This window comes from Schistocerca nitens, chromosome 3 (genome assembly GCF_023898315.1).
Source record: "Schistocerca nitens isolate TAMUIC-IGC-003100 chromosome 3, iqSchNite1.1, whole genome shotgun sequence".
Lineage (NCBI taxonomy): Eukaryota > Metazoa > Arthropoda > Insecta > Orthoptera > Acrididae > Schistocerca > Schistocerca nitens.
In genome coordinates, this window is record NC_064616.1 from 2,975,327 (window position 1) to 2,997,835 (window position 22,509).

Consider the following 22,509-nt stretch of genomic DNA (forward strand, 5'->3'; position numbering starts at 1 on the left):
AACGCTCAAAACATAGACAGTAGGAAGACTCAGTCTTCCTGTACTTAAGTCGGCATTGTGTCTCTTATATTTAATTCCGATGCAATTTCTGTGTTTCATCGTCTATGGGAAGGTCCAAGGGATACAGTAAACCTGCAGATTTTCATCGGAATGTAAAACTAGTGACACAGGAGACGCTCAAAACATAGACAGTAGGAAGACTCAGTCTTCCTGTACTTAAGTCGGCATTGTGTCTCTTATATTTAATTCCGATGAAATTTCTGTGTTTCATCGTGAATGGGAAGGTCCAAGGGATATATGAAACCTGCAGAGGTGCATCGGAAAGTAAAACTGATGACACAGGAATCGTTCAAAACATAGACAGTAGGAAGACTTAGTCTTCCTGTACTTAAGTCGGCATTGTGTCTCTTATATTTAATTCCGATGCAATTTATGTGTTTCATCGTCTATGGAAAGGTCCAAGGGATACAGTAAACCTGCAGATTTGCATCGGATTGTAAAACTAGTGACACAGGAAACGCTCAAAACATAGACAGTAGGAAGACTCAGTCTTCCTGTACTTAAGTCGGCATTGTGTCTCTTATATTTAATTCCGACGAAATTTCTGTGTTTCATCGTGAATGGGAAGGTCCAAGGGATATAGTAAACCTGCAGAGGTGCATCGCAAAGTAAAACTGATGACACAGGAATCGTTCAAACATAGACAGTAGGATGACTTAGTCTTCCTGTACTTAAGTCGGCATTGTGTCTCTTATATTTAATTCCGATGCAATTTCTGTGTTTCATCGTCAATGGGAAGGTCCAAGGAATACAGTAAACCTGCAGAGGTGCATCGGAATGTAAAACTGGTGACACAGGAAACGCTCAAAACATAGACAGTACGAAGACTCAGTCTTAATGTACTTAAGCCGGCATTGTGTCTCTTATATTTAACTCCAATGCAATTTCTGTGTTTCATCGTCAATGGGAAGGTCCAATGGATACAGTAAACCTGCAGAGGTGCATCAGAATGTAAAACTGGTGACACAGGAAACGCTCAAAACATAGACAGTAGGAAGACTCAGTCTTCCTGTACTTAAGTCGGCATTGTGTCTCTTATATTTAATTCCGATGCGATTTCTGTGTTTCATCGACAATGGGAAGGTCCAAGGGATATAGTAAACCGGCAGAGGTGCATCGGAATGTAAAACTGGTGACACAGGAAACGCTCAAAACATTGACGGTACGAAGACTGTTTTGTTGTACTTAAGTCGGCATTGTGTCTCATATATTTAATTTCGATGCAATTTCTGTGTTTCATCGTCAATGGGAAGGTCCAAGGGAAACAGGAAACCTGCAGAGGTGCATCGGAATGTAAAACTGGTGACTCAGGAAACGCTCAAAACATAGACAGTAGGAAGACTCAGTCTTCCTGTACTTAAGTCGGCATTGTGTCTCTTATATTTAATTCCGATGCAATTTCTGTGTTTCATCGTCTATGGGAAGGTCCAAGGGATACAGTAAACCTGCAGATTTTCATCGGAATGTAAAACTAGTGACACAGGAGACGCTCAAAACATAGACAGTAGGAAGACTCAGTCTTCCTGTACTTAAGTCGGCATTGTGTCTCTTATATTTAATTCCGATGAAATTTCTGTGTTTCATCGTGAATGGGAAGGTCCAAGGGATATATGAAACCTGCAGAGGTGCATCGGAAAGTAAAACTGATGACACAGGAATCGTTCAAAACATAGACAGTAGGAAGACTTAGTCTTCCTGTACTTAAGTCGGCATTGTGTCTCTGATATTTAATTCCGATGCAATTTCTGTGTTTCATCGTCTATGGAAAGGTCCAAGGGATACAGTAAACCTGCAGATTTGCATCGGAATGTAAAACTAGTGACACAGGAAACGCTCAAAACATAGACAGTAGGAAGACTCAGTCTTCCTGTACTTAAGTCGGCATTGTGTCTCTTATATTTAATTCCGATGAAATTTCTGTGCTTCATCGTGAATGGGAAAGTCCAAGGGATATAGTAAACCTGCAGAGGTGCATCGCAAAGTAAAACTGATGACACAGGAATCGTTCAAAACATAGACAGTAGGAAGACTTAGTCTTCCTGTACTTAAGTCGGCATTGTGTCTCTTATATTTAATTCCGATGCAATTTCTGTGTTTCATCGTCAATGGGAAGGTCCAAGGAATACAGTAAACCTGCAGATTTGCATCGGAATGTAAAACTAGTGACACAGGAAACGCTCAAAACATAGACAGTAGGAAGACTCTGTCTTCCTGTACCTAAGTCGGCATTGTGTCTCTTATATTTAATTCCGATGAAATTTCTGTGTTTCATCGTGAATGGGAAGGTCCAAGGGATATAGTAAACCGGCAGAGGTGCATCGGAATGTAAAACTGGTGACACAGGAAACGCTCAAAACATTGACGGTACGAAGACTGTTTTCTTGTACTTAAGTCGGCATTGTGTCTCATATATTTAATATCGATGCAATTTCTGTGTTCCATCGTCAATGGGAAGGTCCAAGGGAAACAGGAAACCTGCAGAGGTGCATCGGAATGTAAAACTGGTGACTCAGGAAACGCTCAAAACATAGACAGTAGGAAGACTCAGTCTTCCTGTACTTTAGTCGGCATTGTGTCTCTTATATTTAATTCCGATTCAATTTCTGTGTTTCATCGTCTATGGGAAGGTCCAAGGGATACAGTAAACCTGCAGATTTGCATCGGAATGTAAAACTAGTGACACAGGAAACGCTCAAAACATAGACAGTAGGAAGATTCAGTCTTCCTGTAATTAAGTCGGCATTGTGTCTCTTAGATTTAATTTCGATGCAATTTCTGTGTTTCATCGTCAATGGGAAGGTCTAAGGGATACAGTAACCTGCAGAGGTGCATCAGAATGTAAAACTTGTGACACAGGAAACGCTCAAAACATAGACTGTAGGAAGACTGTCTTCCTGTACTTAAGTCAGCATTGTGTCTCTTATATTTAATTCCTATGCAATTTCTGTGTTTCATCGTCTATGGAAAGGTCCAAGGGATACAGTAAACCTGCAGATTTGCATCGGATTGTAAAACTAGTGACACAGGAAACGCTCAAAACATAGACAGTAGGAAGACTCAGTCTTCCTGTACTTAAGTCGGCATTGTGTCTCTTATATTTAATTCCGATGAAATTTCTGTGTTTCATCGTGAATGGGAAGGTCCAAGGGATATAGTAAACCTGCAGAGGTGCATCAGAATGTAAAACTGATGACACAGGAATCGTTCAAACATAGACAGTAGGAAGACTTAGTCTTCCTGTACTTAAGTCGGCATTGTGTCTCTTATATTTAATTCCGATGCAATTTCTGTGTTTCATCGTCAATGGGAAGGTCCAAGGAATACAGTAAACCTGCAGAGGTGCATCGGAATGTAAAACTGGTGACACAGGAAACGCTCAAAACATAGACAGTAGGAAGACTCAGTCTTCCTGTACTTAAGACGGCATTGTGTCTCTTATATTTAACTCCAATGCAATTTCTGTGTTTCATCGTCAATGGGAAGGTCCAATGGATACAGTAAACCTGCAGAGGTGCATCAGAATGTAAAACTGGTGACACAGGAAACGCTCAAAACATAGACAGTAGGAAGACTCAGTCTTCCTGTACTTAAGTCGGCATTGTGTCTCTTATATTTAATTCCGATGCGATTTCTGTGTTTCATCGACAATGGGAAGGTCCAAGGGATATAGTAAACCGGCAGAGGTGCATCGGAATGTAAAACTGGTGACACAGGAAACGCTCAAAACATTGAAGGTACGAAGACTGTTTTGTTGTACTTAAGTCGGCATTGTGTCTCAAATATTTAATTTCGATGCAATTTCTGTGTTTCATCGTCAATGGGAAGGTCCAAGGGAAACAGGAAACCTGCAGAGGTGCATCGGAATGTAAAACTGGTGACTCAGGAAACGCTCAAAACATAGACAGTAGGAAGACTCAGTCTTCCTGTACTTAAGTCGGCATTGTGTCTCTTATATTTAATTCCGATGCAATTTCTGTGTTTCATCGTCTATGGGACGGTCCAAGGGATACAGTAAACCTGCAGATTTTCATCGGAATGTAAAACTAGTGACACAGGAGACGCTCAAAACATAGACAGTAGGAAGACTCAGTCCTCCTGTACTTAAGTCGGCATTGTGTCTCTTATATTTAATTCCGATGAAATTTCTGTGTTTCATCGTGAATGGGAAGGTCCAAGGGATATATGAAACCTGCAGAGGTGCATCGGAAAGTAAAACTGATGACACAGGAATCGTTCAAAACATAGACAGTAGGAAGACTTAGTCTTCCTGTACTTAAGTCGGCATTGTGTCTCTGATATTTAATTCCGATGCAATTTCTGTGTTTCATCGTCTATGGAAAGGTCCAAGGGATACAGTAAACCTGCAGATTTGCATCGGAATGTAAAACTAGTGACACAGGAAACGCTCAAAACATAGACAGTAGGAAGACTCAGTCTTCCTGTACTTAAGTCGGCATTGTGTCTCTTATATTTAATTCCGATGCAATTTCTGTGTTTCATCGTCAATGGGAAGGTCCAAGGAATACAGTAAACCTGCAGAGGTGCATCGGAATGTAAAACTGGTGACACAGGAAACGCTCAAAACATAGACAGTAGGAAGACTCAGTCTTCCTGTACTTAAGCCGGCATTGTGTCTCTTATATTTAATTCCGATGCGATTTCTGTGTTTCATCGACAATGGGAAGGTTCTAGGGATATAGTAAACCGGCAGAGGTGCATCGGAATGTAAAACTGGTGACACAGGAAACGCTCAAAAGATTGACGGTACGAAGACTGTTTTCTTGTACTTAAGTCGGCATTGTGTCTCATATTTTTAATTTCGATGCAATTTCTGTGTTTCATCGTCAATGGGAAGGTCCAAGGGAAACAGGAAACCTGCAGAGGTGCATCGGAATGTAAAACTGGTGACTCAGGAAACGCTCAAAACATAGACAGTAGGAAGACTCAGTCTTCCTGTACTTAAGTCGGCATTGTGTCTCTTATATTTAATTCCGATGCAATTTCTGTGTTTCATCGTCTATGGGAAGGTCCAAGGGATACAGTAAACCTGCAGATTTGCATCGGAATGTAAAACTAGTGACACAGGAAACGCTCAAAACATAGACAGTAGGAAGACTCAGTCTTCCTGTACTTAAGTCGGCATTGTGTCTCTTATATTTAATTCCGATGAAATTTCTGTGTTTCATCGTGAATGGGAAGGTCCAACTGATATATGAAACCTGCAGAGGTGCATCGGAAAGTAAAACTGATGACACAGGAATCGTTCAAAACATAGACAGTAGGAAGACTTCGTCTTCCTGTACTTAAGTCGGCATTGTGTCTCTTATATTTAATTCCGATGCAATTTCTGTGTTTCTTCGTCAATGGGAAGGTCCAAGGAATACAGTAAACCTGCAGAGGTGCATCGGAATGTAAAACTGGTGACACAGGAAACGCTCAAAACATAGACAGTAGGAAGACTCAGTCTTCCTGTACTTAAGTCGGCATTGTGTCTCTTATATTTATTTCCGATGAAATTTCTGTGTTTCATCGTGAATGGGAAGGTCCAAGGGATATAGTAAACCTGCAGAGGTGCATCGCAAAGTAAAACTGATGACACAGGAATCGTTCAAACATAGACAGTAGGAAGACTTAGTCTTCCTGTACTTAAGTCGGCATTGTGTCTCTTATATTTAATTCCGATGCAATTTCTGTGTTTCATCGTCAATGGGAAGGTCCAAGGAATACAGTAAACCTGAAGAGGTGCATCGGAATGTAAAACTGGTGACACAGGAAACGCTCAAAACATAGACAGTACGAAGACTCAGTCTTAATGTACTTAAGCCGGCATTGTGTCTCTTATATTTAACTCCAATGCAATTTCTGTGTTTCATCGTCAATGGGAAGGTCCAATGGATACAGTAAACCTGCAGAGGTGCATCAGAATGTAAAACTGGTGACACAGGAAACGCTCAAAACATAGACAGTAGGAAGACTCAGTCTTCCTGTACTTAAGTCTGCATTGTGTCTCTTATATTTAATTCCGATGCGATTTCTGTGTTTCATCGACAATGGGAAGGTCCAAGGGATATAGTAAACCGGCAGAGGTGCATCGGAATGTAAAACTGGTCACACAGAAACGCTCAAAACATTGACGGTACGAAGACTGTTTTGTTGTACTTAAGTCGGCATTGTGTCTCATATATTTAATTTCGATGCAATTTCTGTGTTTCATCGTCAATGGGAAGGTCCAATGGAAACAGGAAACCTGCAGAGGTGCATCGGAATGTGAAACTGGTGACTCAGGAAACGCTCAAAACATAGACAGTAGGAAGACTCAGTCTTCCTGTACTTAAGTCGGCATTGTGTCTCTTATATTTAATTCCGATGCAATTTCTGTGTTTCATCGTCTATGGGAAGGTCCAAGGGATACAGTAAACCTGCAGATTTGCATCGGAATGTAAAACTAGTGACACAGGAAACGCTCAAAACATAGACAGTAGGAAGACTCAGTCTTCCTGTACTTAAGTCGGCATTGTGTCTCTTATATTTAATTCCGATGAAATTTCTGTGTTTCATCGTGAATGGGAAGGTCCAAGGGATATATGAAACCTGCAGAGGTGCATCGGAAAGTAAAACTGATGACACAGGAATCGTTCAAAACATAGACAGTAGGAAGACTTAGTCTTCCTGTACTTAAGTCGGCATTGTGTCTCTGATATTTAATTCCGATGCAATTTCTGTGTTTCATCGTCTATGGAAAGGTCCAAGGGATACAGTAAACCTGCAGATTTGCATCGGAATGTAAAACTAGTGACACAGGAAACGCTCAAAACATAGACAGTAGGAAGACTCAGTCTTCCTGTACTTAAGTCGGCATTGTGTCTCTTATATTTAATTCCGATGAAATTTCTGTGCTTCATCGTGAATGGGAAGGTCCAAGGGATATAGTAAACCTGCAGAGGTGCATCGCAAAGTAAAACTGATGACACAGGAATCGTTCAAAACATAGACAGTAGGAAGACTTAGTCTTCCTGTACTTAAGTCGGCATTGTGTCTCTTATATTTAATTCCGATGCAATTTCTGTGTTTCATCGTCAATGGGAAGGTCCAAGGAATACAGTAAACCTGCAGAGGTGCATCGGAATGTAAAACTGGTGACACAGGAAACGCTCAAAACATAGACAGTAGGAAGACTCAGTCTTCCTGTACTTAAGCCGGCATTGTGTCTCTTATATTTAATTCCCTTGCGATTTCTGTGTTTCATCGACAATGGGAAGGTCCTAGGGATATAGTAAACCGGCAGAGGTGCATCGGAATGTAAAACTGGTGACACAGGAAACGCTCAAAAGATTGACGGTACGAAGACTGTTTTCTTGTACATAAGTCGGCATTGTGTCTCATATATTTAATTTCGATGCAATTTCTGTGTTTCATCGTCAATGGGAAGGTCCAAGGGAAACAGGAAACCTGCAGAGGTGCATCGGAATGTAAAACTGGTGACTCAGGAAACGCTCAAAACATAGACAGTAGGAAGACTCAGTCTTCCTGTACTTAAGTCGGCATTGTGTCTCTTATATTTAATTCCGATGCAATTTCTGTGTTTCATCGTCTATGGGAAGGTCCAAGGGATACAGTAAACCTGCAGATTTGCATCGGAATGTAAAACTAGTGACACAGGAAACGCTCAAAACATAGACAGTAGGAAGACTCAGTCTTCCTGTACTTAAGTCGGCATTGTGTCTCTTATATTTAATTCCGATGAAATTTCTGTGTTTCATCGTGAATGGGAAGGTCCAAGGGATATATGAAACCTGCAGAGGTGCATCGGAAAGTAAAACTGATGACACAGGAATCGTTCAAAACATAGACAGTAGGAAGACTTAGTCTTCCTGTACTTAAGTCGGCATTGTGTCTCTGATATTTAATTCCGATGCAATTTCTGTGTTTCATCGTCTATGGAAAGGTCCAAGGGATACAGTAAACCTGCAGATTTGCATCGGAATGTAAAACTAGTGACACAGGAAACGCTCAAAACATAGACAGTAGGAAGACTCAGTCTTCCTGTACTTAAGTCGGCATTGTGTCTCTTATATTTAATTCCGATGAAATTTCTGTGCTTCATCGTGAATGGGAAGGTCCAAGGGATACAGTAAACCTGCAGAGGTGCATCGCAAAGTAAAACTGATGACACAGGAATCGTTCAAAACATAGACAGTAGGAAGACTTAGTCTTCCTGTACTTAAGTCGGCATTGTGTCTCTTATATTTAATTCCGATGCAATTTCTGTGTTTCATCGTCAATGGGAAGGTCCAAGGAATACAGTAAACCTGCAGAGGTGCATCGGAATGTAAAACTGGTGACACAGGAAACGCTCAAAACATAGACAGTAGGAAGACTCAGTCTTCCTGTACTTAAGCCGGCATTGTGTCTCTTATATTTAATTCCGATGCGATTTCTGTGTTTCATCGACAATGGGAAGGTTCTAGGGATATAGTAAACCGGCAGAGGTGCATCGGAATGTAAAACTGGTGACACAGGAAACGCTCAAAAGATTGACGGTACGAAGACTGTTTTCTTGTACTTAAGTCGGCATTGTGTCTCATATATTTAATTTCGATGCAATTTCTGTGTTTCATCGTCAATGGGAAGGTCCAAGGGAAACAGGAAACCTGCAGAGGTGCATCGGAATGTAAAACTGGTGACTCAGGAAACGCTCAAAACATAGACAGTCGGAAGACTCAGTCTTCCTGTAGTTAAGTCGGCATTGTGTCTCTTATATTTAATTCCGATGCAATTTCTGTGTTTCATCGTCTATGGGAAGGTCCAAGGGATACAGTAAACCTGCAGATTTGCATCGGAATGTAAAACTAGTGACACAGGAAACGCTCAAAACATAGACAGTAGGAAGACTCAGTCTTCCTGTACTTAAGTCGGCATTGTGTCTCTTATATTTAATTCCGATGAATTTTCTGTGTTTCATCGTGAATGGGAAGGTCCAACTGATATATGAAACCTGCAGAGGTGCATCGGAAAGTAAAACTGATGACTCAGGAATCGTTCAAAACATAGACAGTAGGAAGACTTCGTCTTCCTGTACTTAAGTCGGCATTGTGTCTCTTATATTTAATTCCGATGCAATTTCTGTGTTTCTTCGTCAATGGGAAGGTCCAAGGAATATAATAAACCTGCAGAGCTGCATCGGAATGTAAAACTGGTGACACAGGAAACGCTCAAAACATAGACAGTAGGAAGACTCAGTCTTCCTGTACTTAAGTCGGCATTGTGTCTCTTATATTTATTTCCGATGAAATTTCTGTGTTTCATCGTGAATGGGAAGGTCCAAGGGATATAGTAAACCTGCAGAGGTGCATCGCAAAGTAAAACTGATGACACAGGAATCGTTCAAACATAGACAGTAGGAAGACTTAGTCTTCCTGTACTTAAGTCGGCATTGTGTCTCTTATATTTAATTCCGATGCAATTTCTGTGTTTCATCGTCAATGGGAAGGTCCAAGGAATACAGTAAACCTGCAGAGGTGCATCGGAATGTAAAACTGGTGACACAGGAAACGCTCAAAACATAGACAGTACGAAGACTCAGTCTTAATGTACTTAAGCCGGCATTGTGTCTCTTATATTTAACTCCAATGCAATTTCTGTGTTTCATCGTCAATGGGAAGGTCCAATGGATACAGTAAACCTGCAGAGGTGCATCAGAATGTAAAACTGGTGACACAGGAAACGCTCAAAACATAGACAGTAGGAAGACTCAGTCTTCCTGTACTTAAGTCGGCATTGTGTCTCTTATATTTAATTCCGATGCGATTTCTGTGTTTCATCGACAATGGGAAGGTCCAAGGGATATAGTAATTCGGCAGAGGTGCATCGGAATGTAAAACTGGTGACACAGAAACGCTCAAAACATTGACGGTACGAAGACTGTTTTGTTGTACTTAAGTCGGCATTGTGTCTCATATATTTAATTTCGATGCAATTTCTGTGTTTCATCGTCAATGGGAAGGTCCAAGGGAAACAGGAAACCTGCAGAGGTGCATCGGAATGTGAAACTGGTGACTCAGGAAACGCTCAAAACATAGACAGTAGGAAGACTCAGTCTTCCTGTACTTAAGTCGGCATTGTGTCTCTTATATTTAATTCCGATGCAATTTCTGTGTTTCACCGTCTATGGGAAGGTCCAAGGGATACAGTAAACCTGCAGATTTGCATCGGAATGTAAAACTAGTGACACAGGAAACGCTCAAAACATAGACAGTAGGAAGACTCAGTCTTCCTGTACTTAAGTCGGCATTGTGTCTCTTATATTTAATTCCGATGAAATTTCTGTGTTTCATCGTGAATGGGAAGGTCCAAGGGATATATGAAACCTGCAGAGGTGCATCGGAAAGTAAAACTGATGACACAGGAATCGTTCAAAACATAGACAGTAGGAAGACTTAGTCTTCCTGTACTTAAGTCGGCATTGTGTCTCTGATATTTAATTCCGATGCAATTTCTGTGTTTCATCGTCTATGGAAAGGTCCAAGGGATACAGTAAACCTGCAGATTTGCATCGGAATGTAAAACTAGTGACACAGGAAACGCTCAAAACATAGACAGTAGGAAGACTCAGTCTTCCTGTACTTAAGTCGGCATTGTGTCTCTTATATTTAATTCCGATGAAATTTCTGTGCTTCATCGTGAATGGGAAGGTCCAAGGGATATAGTAAACCTGCAGAGGTGCATCGCAAAGTAAAACTGATGACACAGGATTCGTTCAAAACATAGACAGTAGGAAGACTTAGTCTTCCTGTACTTAAGTCGGCATTGTGTCTCTTATATTTAATTCCGATGCAATTTCTGTGTTTCATCGTCAATGGGAAGGTCCAAGGAATACAGTAAACCTGCAGAGGTGCATCGGAATGTAAAACTGGTGACACAGGAAACGCTCAAAACATAGACAGTAGGAAGACTCAGTCTTCCTGTACTTAAGCCGGCATTGTGTCTCTTATATTTAATTCCCTTGCGATTTCTGTGTTTCATCGACAATGGGAAGGTCCTAGGGATATAGTAAACCGGCAGAGGTGCATCGGAATGTAAAACTGGTGACACAGGAAACGCTCAAAAGATTGACGGTACGAAGACTGTTTTCTTGTACTTAAGTCGGCATTGTGTCTCATATATTTAATTTCGATGCAATTTCTGTGTTTCATCGTCAATGGGAAGGTCCAAGGGAAACAGGAAACCTGCAGAGGTGCATCGGAATGTAAAACTGGTGACTCAGGAAACGCTCAAAACATAGACAGTAGGAAGACTCAGTCTTCCTGTACTTAAGTCGGCATTGTGTCTCTTATATTTAATTCCGATGCAATTTCTGTGTTTCATCGTCTATGGGAAGGTCCAAGGGATACAGTAAACCTGCAGATTTGCATCGGAATGTAAAACTAGTGACACAGGAAACGCTCAAAACATAGACAGTAGGAAGACTCAGTCTTCCTGTACTTAAGTCGGCATTGTGTCTCTTATATTTAATTCCGATGAAATTTCTGTGTTTCATTGTGAATGGGAAGGTCCAACTGATATATGAAACCTGCAGAGGTGCATCGGAAAGTAAAACTGATGACACAGGAATCGTTCAAAACATAGACAGTAGGAAGACTTCGTCTTCCTGTACTTAAGTCGGCATTGTGTCTCTTATATGTAATTCCGATGCAATTTCTGTGTTTCTTCGTCAATGGGAAGGTCCAAGGAATATAGTAAACCTGCAGAGGTGCATCGGAATGTAAAACTGGTGACACAGGAAACGCTCAAAACATAGACAGTAGGAAGACTCAGTCTTCCTGTACTTAAGTCGGCATTGTGTCTCTTATATTTATTTCCGATGAAATTTCTGTGTTTCATCGTGAATGGGAAGGTCCAAGGGATATAGTAATCCTGCAGAGGTGCATCGGAAAGTAAAAATGATGACACAGGAAACGCTCAAAACATAGACAGTAGGAAGACTTAGTCTTCCTGTACTTAAGTCGGCATTGTGTCTCTTATATTTAATTCCCATGCAATTTCTGTGTTTCATCGTCAATGGGAAGATCCAAGGGATACAGTAATCTTGCAGAAGTGCATCTGAATGAAAACTGAAGACACAGAAAACGCTCAAAACATAGACAGTAGGAAGACTCAGTCTTCCTGTACTTAAGTCGGCATTGTGTTTCTTATATTTAATTCCGAAGCGATTTCTGTGTTTCACCGACAATGGGAAGGTCCAAGCGATACAGTAAACCGGCAGAGGTGCATCGGAATGTAAAACTGGTGACACAGGAAACGCTCAAAACATTGACCGTACGAAGACTGTTTTCTTGTACTTAAGTCGGCATTGTGTCTCTTATATTTAATTTCGATGCAATTTCAGTGTTTCATCGTCAATGGGAAGGTCCAAGGATACAGTAAACCTGCAGAGGTGCATCAGAATGTAAAACTGGTGACACAGGAAACGCTCAAAACATAGACTGTAGGAAGACTCAGTCTTCCTGTACTTAAGTCAGCATTGTGTCTCTTATATTTAATTCCGATGCAATTTCTGTGTTTCATCGTCTATGGGAAGGTCCAAGGGATACAGTAAACCTGCAGATTTGCATCGGAATGTAAAACTTGTGACACAGGAAAAGCTCAAAACATAGACAGTAGGAAGACTCAGTCTTCCTGTACTTAAGTCGGCATTGTGTCTCTTATATTTAATTCCGATGAAATTTCTGTGTTTCATCGTGAATGGGCAGGTCCAAGGGATATAGTAAACCTGAAGAGGTGCATCGCAAAGTAAAACTGATGACACAGGAATCGTTCAAAACATAGACAGTAGGAAGACTTAGTCTTCCTGTACTTAAGTCGGCATTGTGTCTCTTATATTTAATTCCGATGCAATTTCTGTGTTTCATCGTCAATGGGAAGGTCCAAGGAATACAGTAAACCGGCAGAGGTGCATCGGAATGTAGAACTGGTGACACAGGAAACGCTCAAAACATAGACAGTAGGAAGACTCAGTCTTCCTGTACTTAAGTCGGCATTGTGTCTCTTATATTTAACTCCAATGCAATTTCTGTGTTTCATCGTCAATGGGAAGGTCCAATGGATACAGTAAACCTGCAGAGGTGCATCAGAATGTAAAACTGGTGACACAGGAAACGCTCAAAACATAGACAGTAGGAAGACTCAGTCTTCCTGTACTTAAGTCGGCATTGTGTCTCTTATATTTAATTCCGATGCGATTTCTGTGTTTCATCGACAATGGGAAGGTCCAAGGGATATAGTAAACCGGCAGAGGTGCATCGGAATGTAAAACTGGTGACACAGAAACGCTCAAAACATTGACGGTACGAAGACTGTTTTGTTGTACTTAAGTCGGCATTGTGTCTCATATATTTATTTTCGATGCAATTTCTGTGTTTCATCGTCAATGGGAAGGTCCAAGGGAAACAGGAAACCTGCAGAGGTGCATCGGAATGTGAAACTGGTGACTCAGGAAACGCTCAAAACATAGACAGTAGGAAGACTCAGTCTTCCTGTACTTAAGTCGGCATTGTGTCTCTTATATTTAATTCCGATGCAATTTCTGTGTTTCACCGTCTATGGGAAGGTCCAAGGGATACAGTAAACCTGCAGATTTGCATCGGAATGTAAAACTAGTGACACAGGAAACGCTCAAAACATAGACAGTAGGAAGACTCAGTCTTCCTGTACTTAAGTCGGCATTGTGTCTCTTATATTTAATTCCGATGAAATTTCTGTGTTTCATCGTGAATGGGAAGGTCCAAGGGATATATGAAACCTGCAGAGGTGCATCGGAAAGTAAAACTGATGACACAGGAATCGTTCAAAACATAGACAGTAGGAAGACTTAGTCTTCCTGTACTTAAGTCGGCATTGTGTCTCTGATATTTAATTCCGATGCAATTTCTGTGTTTCATCGTCTATGGAAAGGTCCAAGGGATACAGTAAACCTGCAGATTTGCATCGGAATGTAAAACTAGTGACACAGGAAACGCTCAAAACATAGACAGTAGGAAGACTCAGTCTTCCTGTACTTAAGTCGGCATTGTGTCTCTTATATTTAATTCCGATGAAATTTCTGTGCTTCATCGTGAATGGGAAGGTCCAAGGGATATAGTAAACCTGCAGAGGTGCATCGCAAAGTAAAACTGATGACACAGGATTCGTTCAAAACATAGACAGTAGGAAGACTTAGTCTTCCTGTACTTAAGTCGGCATTGTGTCTCTTATATTTAATTCCGATGCAATTTCTGTGTTTCATCGTCAATGGGAAGGTCCAAGGAATACAGTAAACCTGCAGAGGTGCATCGGAATGTAAAACTGGTGACACAGGAAACGCTCAAAACATAGACAGTAGGAAGACTCAGTCTTCCTGTACTTAAGCCGGCATTGTGTCTCTTATATTTAATTCCCTTGCGATTTCTGTGTTTCATCGACAATGGGAAGGTCCTAGGGATATAGTAAACCGGCAGAGGTGCATCGGAATGTAAAACTGGTGACACAGGAAACGCTCAAAAGATTGACGGTACGAAGACTGTTTTCTTGTACTTAAGTCGGCATTGTGTCTCATATATTTAATTTCGATGCAATTTCTGTGTTTCATCGTCAATGGGAAGGTCCAAGGGAAACAGGAAACCTGCAGAGGTGCATCGGAATGTAAAACTGGTGACTCAGGAAACGCTCAAAACATAGACAGTAGGAAGACTCAGTCTTCCTGTACTTAAGTCGGCATTGTGTCTCTTATATTTAATTCCGATGCAATTTCTGTGTTTCATCGTCTATGGGAAGGTCCAAGGGATACAGTAAACCTGCAGATTTGCATCGGAATGTAAAACTAGTGACACAGGAAACGCTCAAAACATAGACAGTAGGAAGACTCAGTCTTCCTGTACTTAAGTCGGCATTGTGTCTCTTATATTTAATTCCGATGAAATTTCTGTGTTTCATTGTGAATGGGAAGGTCCAACTGATATATGAAACCTGCAGAGGTGCATCGGAAAGTAAAACTGATGACACAGGAATCGTTCAAAACATAGACAGTACGAAGACTTCGTCTTCCTGTACTTAAGTCGGCATTGTGTCTCTTATATGTAATTCCGATGCAATTTCTGTGTTTCTTCGTCAATGGGAAGGTCCAAGGAATATAGTAAACCTGCAGAGGTGCATCGGAATGTAAAACTGGTGACACAGGAAACGCTCAAAACATAGACAGTAGGAAGACTCAGTCTTCCTGTACTTAAGTCGGCATTGTGTCTCTTATATTTATTTCCGATGAAATTTCTGTGTTTCATCGTGAATGGGAAGGTCCAAGGGATATAGTAATCCTGCAGAGGTGCATCGGAAAGTAAAAATGATGACACAGGAAACGCTCAAAACATAGACAGTAGGAAGACTTAGTCTTCCTGTACTTAAGTCGGCATTGTGTCTCTTATATTTAATTCCCATGCAATTTCTGTGTTTCATCGTCAATGGGAAGATCCAAGGGATACAGTAATCTTGCAGAAGTGCATCTGAATGAAAACTGAAGACACAGAAAACGCTCAAAACATAGACAGTAGGAAGACTCAGTCTTCCTGTACTTAAGTCGGCATTGTGTCTCTTATATTTAATTCCGATGAAATTTCTGTGTTTCATCGTGAATGGGCAGGTCCAAGGGATATAGTAAACCTGAAGAGGTGCATCGCAAAGTAAAACTGATGACACAGGAATCGTTCAAAACATAGACAGTAGGAAGACTTAGTCTTCCTGTACTTAAGTCGGCATTGTGTCTCTTATATTTAATTCCGATGCAATTTCTGTGTTTCATCGTCAATGGGAAGGTCCAAGGAATACAGTAAACCGGCAGAGGTGCATCGGAATGTAGAACTGGTGACACAGGAAACGCTCAAAACATAGACAGTAGGAAGACTCAGTCTTCCTGTACTTAAGTCGGCATTGTGTCTCTTATATTTAACTCCAATGCAATTTCTGTGTTTCATCGTCAATGGGAAGGTCCAATGGATACAGTAAACCTGCAGAGGTGCATCAGAATGTAAAACTGGTGACACAGGAAACGCTCAAAACATAGACAGTAGGAAGACTCAGTCTTCCTGTACTTAAGTCGGCATTGTGTCTCTTATATTTAATTCCGATGCGATTTCTGTGTTTCATCGACAATGGGAAGGTCCAATGGATATAGTAAACCGGCAGAGGTGCATCGAAATGTAAAACTGGTGACACAGGATACGCTCAAAACATTGACGGTACGAAGACTGTTTTCTTGTACTTAAGTCGGCATTGTGTCTCTTATATTTAATTTTGATGCAATTTCTGTGTTTCATCGTCAATGGGAAGGACCAAGGGAAACAGGAAACCTGCAGAGGTGCATCGGAATGTAAAACTGGTGACTCAGGAAACGCTTAAAACATATACAGTAGGAAGACTCAGTCTTCCTGTACTTAAGTCGGCATTGTGTCTCTTATATTTATTTCCGATGAATTTTCTGTGTTTCATCGTGAATGGGAAGCTCCAACGGATATAGTAAACCTGCAGAGGTGCATCGGAAAGTAAAACTGATGACACAGGAAAAGCTCAAAACATAGACAGTAGGAAGGCTTAGTCTTCCTGTACTTAAGTCGGCATTGTGTCTCTTATATTTAAATCCGATGCAATTTCTGTTTTTCTTCGTCAATGGGTAGGTCCAAGGGATAGAGTAAACCTGCAGACGTGCATCGGAATGTAAAACTGATGACACAGGAATGCTCAAAACATAGACAGTAGGAAGACTCAGTCTTCCTGTACTTAAGTCGGCATTGTGTCTCTTATATTTAATTCCGATGCGATTTCTGTGTTTCATCGTCAATGGGAAGGTCCAAGGGATACAGTAAACCTGCAGAGGTGCATCGGAATGTAAAACTGGTGACACAGGAAACGCTCAAAACATAGACTGTAGGAAGACTCAGTCTTCCTGTACTTAAGTCGGCATTGTGTCTCTTATATTTAATTCCCATGCAATTTCTGTGCTTCATCGTCAATGGGAAGGTCCAAGGGATATAGTAAACCTGCAGATTTGCATGGGAATGTTAAACTAGTGACACAGGAAACGCTCAAAACATAGACAGTAGGAAGACTCTGTCTTCCTGTACTTAAGTCGGCATTGTGTCTCTTATATTTAATTCCGATGCAATTTCTGTGTTTCATCGTCAATGGGAAGGTCCAAGGGATACAGTAAACCTGCAGAGGTGCATCGGAATGAAAAACTGGTGACCCAGGAAACGATCAAAACATAGACAGTAGGAAGACTCAGTCTTCCTGTACTTAAGTCGGCATTGTGTCTCTTATATTTATTTCCGATGAAATTTCTGTGTTTCATCGCGAATGGGAAGGTCCAAGGGATATAGTAATCCTGCAGAGGTGCATCGGAAAGTAAAAATGATTACACAGGAAACGCTCAAATCATAGACAGTAGGAAGACTTAGTCTTCCTGTACTTAAGTCGGCATTGTGTCTCTTATATTTAATTCCGATGCAATTTCTGATTTTCATCGTCAATGGGAAGGTCCAAGGGATACAGTAAACTTGCAGAAGTGCATAAGAATGAAAACTGATGACACAGAAAACGCTCAAAACATAGTCAGTAGGAAGACTCAGTCTTCCTGTACTTAACTCGGCATTGTGTTTCTTATATTTAATTCCGATGCGATTTCTGTATTTCACCGTCAATGGGAAGGTCCAAGCGATACAGTAAACCGGCAGAGGTGCATCGGAATGTAAAACTGGTGACACGGGAAACGCTCAAAACATTGACCGTACGAAGACTGTTTTCTTGTACTTAAGTCGGCATTGTGTCTCTTATATTTAATTTCGGTGCAATTTCTGTGTTTCATCGTCAATGGGAAGGTCCAAGGGATACAGTAAACCTGCAGAGGTGTATCAGAATGTAAAACTGGTGACACAGGAAACGCTCAAAACATAGACAGTAGGCAGACTCAGTCTTCCTGTACTTGAGTCAGCATTGTGTCTCTTATATTTAATTCCGATGCGATTTCTGTGTTTCGTCGACAATGGGAAGTCCAAGGGATATAGTAAACCGGCAGAGGTGCATCGGAATGTAAAACTAGTGACACAGGAAACGCTCAAAACATTGACGGTACGAAGACTGTTTTCTTGTACTTAAGTCGGCATTGTGTCTCTTATATTTAAATCCGATGCAATTTCTGTTTTTCATCGTCAATGGGAAGGTTCAAGGGATACAGTAAACCTGCAGACGTGCATCAGAATGTAAAACTGATGACACAGGAATGCTCAAAATATAGACAGTTGGAAGACTCAGTCTTCCTGTACTTAAGTCGGCATTGTGTCTCTTATATTTAATTCCGATGCAATTTCTGTGTTTCATCGTCAATGGGAAGGTCCAAGGGATACAGTAAACCTGCAGAGGTGCATCGGAATGTAAAACTGGTGACACAGGAAACGCTCAAAACATAGACTGTAGGAAGACTCAGTCTTCCTGTACTTAAGTCGGCATTGTGTGTCTTATATTTAATTCCGATGCAATTTCTGTGTTTCATCTTCAATGGGAAGGTCCAAGGGATATAGCAAACCTGCAGATTTGCATGGGAATGTAAAACTAGTGACACAGGAAACGCTCAAAACATAGACAGTAGGAAGACTCTGTCTTCCTGTACTTAAGTCGGCATTGTGTCTCTTATATTTAATTCCGATGAAATTTCTGTGTTGCATCGTGAATGGGAAGGTCCAAGGGATATAGTAAACCTGCAGAGGTGCATCGCAAAGTAAAACTGATGACACAGGAATCGTTGAAAACTTAGTCTTCCTGTACTGGAGTCGGCATTGTGTCTCTTATATTTAAATCCGATGCAATTTCTGTGTTTCATCGTCAATGGGAAGGTCGAAGGAATACAGTAAACCTGCAGAGGTGCATCGGAATGTAGAACTGGTGACACAGGAAACGCTCAAAACATAGACAGTAGGAAGACTCAGTCTTCCTGTACTTAAGTCGGCATTGTGTCTCTTATATTTAACTCCAATGCAATTTCTGTGTTTCATCGTCAATGGGAAGGTCCAATGGATACAGTAAACCTGCAGAGGTGCATCAGAATGTAAAACTGGTGACACAGGAAACGCTCAAAACATAGACAGTAGTCAGACTCAGTCTTCCTGTACTTGAGTCAGCATTGTGTCTCTTATATTTAATTCCGATGCGATTTCTGTGTTTCATCGACAATGGGAAGTCCAAGGGATATAGTAAACCGGCAGAGGTGCATCGGAATGTAAAACTGGTGACACAGGAAACGCTCAAAACATAGACTGTAGGAAGACTCAGTCTTCCTGTACTTAAGTCGGCATTGTGTGTCTTATACTTAATTCCGATGCAATTTCTGTGTTTCATCTTCAATGGGAAGGTCCAAGGGATATAGTAAACCTGCAGATTTGCATGGGAATGTAAAACTAGTGACACAGGAAACGCTCAAAACATAGACAGTAGGATGACTCTGTCTTCCTGTACTTAAGTCGGCATTGTGTCTCTTATATTTAATTCCGATGCAATTTCTGTGTTTCATCGTCAATGGGAAGGTCCAAGGGATACAGTAAACCTGCAGAGGTGCATCGGAATGAAAAACTGGTGACCCAGGAAACGATCAAAACATAGACAGTAGGAAGACTCAGTCTTCCTGTACTTAAGTCGGCATTGTGTCTCTTATATTTATTTCCGATGAACTTTCTGTGTTTCATCGTGAATGGGAAGGTCGAAGGGATATAGTAAACCTGCAGAGGTGCATCGGAAAGTAAAAGCGATGACACAGGAAACGCTCAAAACATAGACTGTAGGAAGACTCAGTCTTCCTGTACTTAAGTCGGCATTGTGTCTCTTTTATTTAATTCCGATGCAATTTCTGTGTTTCATCGTCAATGGGAAGGTCCAAGGGATATAGTAAACCTGCAGATTTGCATCGGAATGTAAAACTAGTGACACAGGAAACGCTCAAAACATAGACAGTAGGAAGACTCAGTCTTCCTGTACTTAAGTCGGCATTGTGTCTCTTATATTTAATTCCGATGCAATTTCTGTGTTTCATCGTCAATGGGAAGGTACAACGGATACACTAAACCTGCAGAGGTGCATCAGAATGTAAAACTGGTGACACAGGAAACGCTCAAAACATAGACTGTTGGAAGACTCAGTCTTCCTGTACTTAAGTCGGCATTGTGTCTCTTATATTTAATTCCGATGCAATTTCTGTGTTTCATCGTCTATGGGAAGGTCCAAGGGATACAGTAAACCTGCAGATTTGCATCGGAATGTAAAACTAGTGACACAGGAAACGCTCAAAACATAGACAGTAGGAAGACTCAGTCTTCCTGTACTTAAGTCGGCATTGCGTCTCTTATATTTAATTCCGATGAAATTTCTGTGTTTCATCGTGAATGGGAAGGTCCAAGGGATATAGCAAACCTGCAGAGGTGCATCGGAAAGTAAAACTGATTACACAGGAATCGTTCTAAACATAGACAGTAGGAAGACTTAGTCTTCCTGTACTTAAGTCGGCATTGTGTCTCTTATAATTAATTCCGATGCAATTTCTGTGTTTCATCGTCAATGGGAAGGTCCAAGGAATACAGTAAATCTGCAGAGGTGCATCGGAATGTAAAACTGATGACACAGGAAAAGCTCAAAACATTTACAGTAGGAAGACTTAGTCTTCCTGTACTTAAGTCGGCATTGTGTCTCTTATATTTAAATCCGATGCAATTTCTGTTTTTCATCGTCAATGGGATGGTCCAAACGATACAGTTAACCTGCAGACGTGCATCGGAATGTAAAACTGATGACACAGGAATGCTCAAAACATAGACAGTAGGAAGACTCAGTCTTCCTGTACTTAAGTCGGCATTGTGTCTCTTATATTTAATTCCGATACGATTTCTGTGTTTCATCGACAATGGGAAGGGGCAAGGGATACAGTAAACCGGCATAGGTGCATCGGAATGTAAAACTGGCGACACAGGAAACGCTCAAAACATAGACCGTAAGAAGACTCAGTTTTCTTGTACCTAAGTCGACGATGTATCTCTTATATATAGATTCCGATGGAATTTCTGTGTTTCATCGTCACTGTGAAGGTCCAAGGGATACAGTAAACCTGCAGAGGTGCATCAGAAAGTAAAACTGGTGACACAGGAAGCGCTCAAAACATAGACAGTAGGAAGACTCAGTCTTCCTGTACTTAAGTCGGCATTATGTCTCTTATATTCAATCCTGATGCAATTTCGGTGCTTCATCGTCAATGGGAAGGTCCAAGGGATACAGTAAACCTGCAGATGTGCATCGGAATGTAAAACTAGTGACACAGGAAACGCTCAAAACATAGACAGTAGGAAGACTTAGTCTTCCTGTACTTAAGTCGGCAATGTGTCTCTTATATTTAATTCCGATGCTATTTCTGTGTTTCATCGTCACTGTGAAGGTCCAAGGGATACAGTAAACCTGTAGAGGTGCATCGGAAAATAAAACTGGTGACACAGGAAACGCTCAAATTATAGACAGTAGGAAGACTCAGGCTTCCTGTACTTAAGTCGGCATTGTGTCTCTTATATTTAATTCCGATGCAATTTCTGTGTTTCATCGTCAATGGGAACGTACAAGGGATACAGTAAACCTGCAGAGGCGCATCAGAATGTAAAACTGGTGACACAGGAAACGCTCAAAGCATAGACTGTAGGAAGACTCAGTCTTCCTGTACTTAAGTCGGCATTGTGTCTCTTATATTTAATTCCGATGCAATTTCTGTGTTTCATCGTCAATGGGAAGGTCCAAGGGATATAGTAAACCTGCAGATTTGCATGGGAATGTAAAACTAGTGACACAGGAAACGCTCAAAACATAGACAGTAGGAAGACTCAGTCTTCCTGTACTTAAGTCGGCATTGTGTCTCTTATATTTAATTCCGATGCAATATCTGTGTTTCATCGTCAATGGGAAGGTCCAAGGGATACAGTAAACCTGCAGAGGTGCATCGGAATGAAAAACTGGTGACCCAGGAAACGATCAAAACATAGCCAGTAGGAAGACTCAGTCTTCCTGTACTTAAGTCGGCATTGTGTCTCTTATATTTATTTCCGATGAAATTTCTGTGTTTCATCGTGAATGGGAAGGTCCAAGGGATTTAGTAAACCTGCAGAGGTGCATCGGAAAGTAAAAGTGATGACACAGGAAACGCTCAAAGCATAGACTGTAGGAAGACTCAGTCTTCCTGTACGTAAGTCGGCATTGTGTCTCTTATATTTAAATCCGATGCAATTTCTGTGTTTCATCGTCAATGGGAAGGTCCAAGGGATATAGTAAACCTGCAGATTTGCATCGGAATGTAAAACTAGTGACATAGGAAACGCTCAAAACATAGACAGTAGGAAGACTCAGTCTTCCTGT